We start from the raw sequence: 6000 nt of genomic DNA on the forward strand, positions 1-6000 counted from the left end.
AAGGAGGTGTTTCAGTCACTTTGAGTTACAAATTGGCAAATGCAGCTCCACCAGCAGTTTCCAGGAAAAGCTTCCAGATAACAGAGAGAGGGAAAGTAAAGCAGCTCAGTACAGTGTGTTATAAAGGAGGCAGAAATAACACAAAGTAATTCTTGACATAACTGTGCAGACTGTTTCTTTCACCATAGCAACAATATTTAGCATGTTTGCACTTTGGCACAAAAACATAAACAGTGGAGTGGAGTGAAGTGACATTTTATGGAACAACTTTGCAAAAACTGTAGAATTGAACCTTTCTAATAAAAATCAAGTTAAACCTAATAAAAGGTGCATTTTTTCTTTCATTCCCTGTAATCACCCCACGCACATACAGATAATTAAAAAATGATTTCAAATCAGTTGTTCTGCACATCATAGGTTATTAAAACTGACACAGACCACAGACCCTTGAAGTGTTTAACACCAGTGATCCAAATAGTCAATTTGTCATTGTGTTACTTATGGATGACATTATAGTGAAAATAAACTGTACCCCTTTTTGTTGGGGACCTCCAGGGATGTCCTCAAGGACTCTGGACATCAAATAGAGAACCACTAAAGACAATTATATGAGGTCTATGCTACTATGCATGAACCAGTTGCCCCCTCTGTGTTCATGCATACAGTACTGACATGCATACTTTCTTTATGTTATTGGACTACAATGCTTTGCGGCCTACGTACATGTTTTTCTTTGCCCAGTGCATCGTGGTTCATCACATTTATAATATAAACTTGAAGTCCACAGTCCGCACACATATTCACATCAAGACATTTATGATTCAAAAGGAAAGTTTCCATGAAAAAATCTGCCTAAGTAAACTTGTTTTAACCATGGGGTGATTGTTTAAACCCTGGATTCATTTTCCCAAACACAAATGAAAGATTCATGCGTACCCACACTGGACTTTTTAACACACTGTTGTGCGTTCTGCCTAAATGTTTCTGTGGAAGGAAATGTTTAAGGGCTTCTCAATTTGTCAAATCAAAGCAGAGACACCGCTTGGAACAATACTCCCTCCTGTTCCCAATTTCCTTTTCTTGCCCAGCGCACTGTTGTAGCTCATCAACTGCGTTTCATGTGGTTCCTCCCATCCCATTGTTGGCAAAACGCACCAGTGTATCCCCCTGCTATATGGTAAGTCTGGTGCAGCACAGACACAACAATCAAAGGCGAGCTGGAGAGACATATTGAACCCATTGAGTCAGACTTATGATGCAATGCTGCAGCAATTTACCCCCAGTTTCACATAGCTCAGAAACTACCACCTCAAAGAAAGTTTAGAGCGGCCATCTCTCCAGCATCAAGGTATGAAGGGAGGGTTTTTTTGTGGTTTTGATCAAAGTTAATAGCCGGGAAAAGCAGACATGGGGCACTGATACAGACATTTCATATGTGCGTTGCCCCAGTGGAGAGGGGCATATAGAGGTCTTCTTGTGCCTGCTGCAAGGGCCAAGGTCCTTTGTGTAAAGGAGTGTATCACATTCCAGCCCTGCAAGGGCCTGCAGCAGATGTCAGCACTTCACATTGTGGAATCCCTCTCTCTTTCACACACATACACACACACACACACACACTCATTCACCCCTTGAGGTTTTGTCTGTAAAAGCTGGGTATTTTGTCTCGTTGTCCACATTTGATTGCCGCTTCCACGGTGGTCTTGTGAAACGTGGAAGGCTTTGATACAAAGAAATATAATAAACAGAGGAAACTAGAAACAGGGCAGACCTTTTGGGTCAGGGCTACAACGTACAGAGACGTGCCAGCCCGGAGGACTCCGCGTCCACTGGAGATGGAAATGTATACAACAACGAATTCACAAACGGCAAAAAATCCCATTAGGCTCGCCTGCCTTATTAGGGCAGATACTGTCAAACAGACAAACGCCATCTCCCAGTCATTCTGCGTTTCAGGACACATCACTCACAGTGTCCGAGAAACGCCCAACTTTGTTCCAGGTGAAATGAAGTGAACACAGGGGAGCAGCAGACGTCTTCGCAAAATCCAGATTGCACTTCATCATTGCACCTTGAGGGAAAAGGCCTTTGAGATGACTTCATTTATATGGTAAAACCTCCTGTAGGAGCAGCAGCAGCAGCGGCGTTTTCCCTGTGTGGTCCCCGCAAGGAGCTGTCTGTGGTTTTCATTGTAGGTGGGAAATCTTCCAACACAGGAATTTAGAAAGGAATGACTCAGATTCTCTCAGAATTTATAACCATTTAAAGTCTTTTTTATCTCCATTGTTACATCTGAAGAGTTCTTATCATTGGAAACAGATTTGAGATGGAGCCAGGAGACTGTTTGCTCTGAGGGTGTTGTGTCCTCCAGTATGTGTGCAGTGACATCCTGATGTTGAAGTTTGGGATGTGGAAAGTGTGTGGCAGCATCATAGTGATGAATTTGCCCCTGGCTGACTTTGGCTTTGAAGCCAGAGCCCCCTGGTGGTGCCCCTCAGGGCTACAGCCCGGTTTGTGCCCCCTGAAAATGTTTTGATGCTGTGGCAAAAAAACAACAACAACACATGTTTTAATTCCAGTCTGTCGTGAAGGAAAACACATTACATCAAGTGATTCAAATAAATCTCAGAGTAAAACAATAACATCTTGTCTTCTAATGGAATCATCTATCCATTCATCCAGCCATTTTTCTAATCTGCTTATCTTGTTTTGGGTTGCAGAAGGTCGGGGCCTTAATCTTTATGAACATTTGAACTCTGCCTCTAAAAAACACCCATGACTGCTACTGTGTTGTTTTTCTGACTGACTGGCAGACTGTAGGGCTCACAATAAAAACAACTCAGACAATCATGCTGCTTTTCCTCCTCACACCCTTCATTCATTAAATAACCTACTAATTATTTTATTGGATGCGGGCAAATCTGGAGAGTGAGATCTGTACATTTTCTTTGTTGTCATTGAATGAGATGACAGTTGCAGCTTTATTATGTAATGGATTACATCAACACCACCAACAACAACAGGCTCTAACATTTTCAGTGATGTAAAAGTGTTACAGCTTAAACGCAGCAGTTATACATGATGAAATATACTGATTCTGCAGGATGTATATAACATAATTTCACAAATGTACTGTTTTACTCAGAGTGGAGCAGGTTGAGTTTGAGCCATCTGTTGTTACTTATACCCAAGAACACTGCATCATGTTTTATCATTTCATCATTTAAGTTGCATCTACAATAACAATCAATAACAGTGCAGTAGTAAAAGTTTGCAGCAGTATGTTTCCAGTAGTGCCTAATACTCATTCAGTACAGTGCACTTTTTACACACTCACAGTTACTTCTTCAGCTAAGTAAGAGGTGGAAACCTAATGTCCACTCATTTAAACCTTAAACTCTTGACAAATCAAACTATAAAAGCAGATTTTATTTCAAAGAACCTTTTTTATCTGAGACAACACTGTCTCCTCTAGACACTGCAAAACTACTTACTGCAGACAAGTGTGCTGTACATGTGGCCCCAGGGGGCCTGTGGAGACTGAAGTATGTTAACGTTGTGATGTATCCATGCAGCACTTACAGTTAAACACACTGATCCTCTTGTCCAATACATTAATTCGGTGCATTTGTCTGCAGCCAGAGTTTCACAACAGAAGCCAAACTGAATTTGATGGAAATCCACTTGTTGCCTGTGCGATGCTGCCAGACTCTATTTGTTATCACTGCTCATTGCCCTGAAAATGAGACAGCAGGAAGTCTATAGTTTGATCGTGGAAGAGTTTAATTGGGTTTTAGAAATAAGATAATTACAAAGAAGAGAGAGAGAAAAACTAATCTCCAGTTCTGTTAATGTTTGCGAGCAAAGCACTGTGACTGCATAATAAAAGTGCATAAAAAATCTTTCATCATTTAATTTATGGGTGTGACGTCTCTTTGCTCCTTGAGGATTTTCCCCTCGCACACTGGAGTAGAGAGCAAGTCCAAAAACACTGGGAGGGAGCTCTCCTGCCGAACAGCTCTGGCTCCATGCCGCCATCATAACCTCGGCTGGTGTTGGGCTTACTAAACATCTGCTGATGGAGGAAGACTCAGTTTCCATTATGACGATCTGCTTATTTAATGATCCAGGGGTCAAATCTACTACAGTGCCGGGCTTCATCAATGCAGCGTTGTACCAGAGCCCAGCACTGTTAGATGATGGATTGCATGAGGGTGGACATCTGTGCATTACCCATTCAATTTACAAAGTATGCATATTGAATAAGTGCAATCTGGACTGTAACTATCGTTAAAGGATAATGTGCAACATATGTCTGACATGAAAATGCATCAGATAGGTTCATTTAGGTTCATATATGTGCTTTGTTTACCGGTCAGGAAAGCACTGTTCAGACCTTGAGGAGACCTTGATCAATAACTAAAAGGAAAACTCAGCAACCAGGAGGAAACCAGTGAGTGACCATGTCAGCGTTCTGCCTGTTTGATGTGCTGCTCTAATGAGGGCACTGATCCATGAAATAAAGGACAGCAGAATTAATTATTTTCCAAATCATGTTTTATCTTTTCTTTATTTTTGCAATTTTCATTTGAAATCACGCAGGTTGAAACCCGCGTAACAAGTCATGCCATTTGTCCTGTGTCCTCATTTAACATCTATGTACCAGAAAAGGAAATCTGAAGTCTGAATCTGTGTAGTCCCTAATGGGAATAAAAACAATGACAGAATAATTTTATCAGAGCATCTTCAGCTCGGTGTGTCATAGCAATTATCGTATTTTATTATTCATCATTTATTTTTGTTTGGCTTCTGCTGTCTCTTTTTTAACTGCTTATCTGTGGCTAATAGTTTGATGTTATCAATTGATTAGTCTTGTTTTTAAAGGGGAACTATGCAAGTCCCTTCACTTTTCCGCTGTTTTGCTAACCCTCCTCCTGGCCATGTACATTTGTTTTTAAGGAAGCCGGCGAGAAAGCAACCCATGGAGCGGTGGATAACGTTATATCATATACGATGTTACGATGTGTATATTTGTGTAGTCTTATTTGTCATAAACAAGAGATTATGGGTTAAAGGCTGCCTTTGTGTCTTGGTGTGCAGAGACGAGAGCTGGGACACCGCACAACTTGCAAGTTGCTTACTTAACCATCACGATTTCCCTGAGTTTTAACTAAGGTAAAAATGTAGCATAGTTAAGCTAAATATCTTGCTCCTCTTTAAAGTACACAACAATCAATGCATTGTGATGTGTGGAAAGGGTTGGCAGTGTCTGTGTGTGTGTGTTTTCTTGGCAGAGGCTGGGCGTGGTTTACAAAGTGAAGAGCTGGCTGCAACGCACCTGGGTTTTTATCATTATCAAGAGCAGTATAAAGATGCTGGCCTCCTTTGTGCTCATGCCAGATTGCCGCCGCTCCATGGTAAATCGACCTGTGCACTTAAAGAGAGTTGTTACCTGTGACTTGGATTGAACTCACCTACCTGTGTTTCCTGTGTTCTGCCTCCAGAAACCAGCGCCCACGCCACTACGCTGCCCAGCCTCCACACCCTCCAGCTCATGGCACTGACCCAGCAACTCTTGGACTATTCACGTTCCCTGCATCTCGATCCTTGGCCTGTCTGCCTCCATGCTGCCCCAATGTTTGTCTTTTTCTCTTACGTCTTAAAATTTTGCATTTTGGGTTCAGAGCACAACCAAGGAACAAGATGCAGATTCAGATTCAGTTTAATAGTCATTTTTCTGGATCTACATACATAAAACGAGATCATGTTTCACTTAAAAAATATCTGTACTGTAAAATGATTTTGAGATAATTAAAACAGACTATTGATTTACACTGTACACATAAAGCTAACTTAAACTAAACTAAACTAAACCATTTTTTGAGTATTGAGTTGATTTTAGATCAGATGGCCCATAATCACACATCTTCTCTTTTTTCTTTACACTCAATCATTTCAGTATTTATCAAAATTGCTTCAAATCCAGTTTCAAATTCTCTGTGC

This window comes from Trachurus trachurus (assembly GCF_905171665.1).
Source record: "Trachurus trachurus genome assembly, chromosome: 10".
NCBI classification, from domain to species: Eukaryota; Metazoa; Chordata; class Actinopteri; order Carangiformes; family Carangidae; genus Trachurus; species Trachurus trachurus.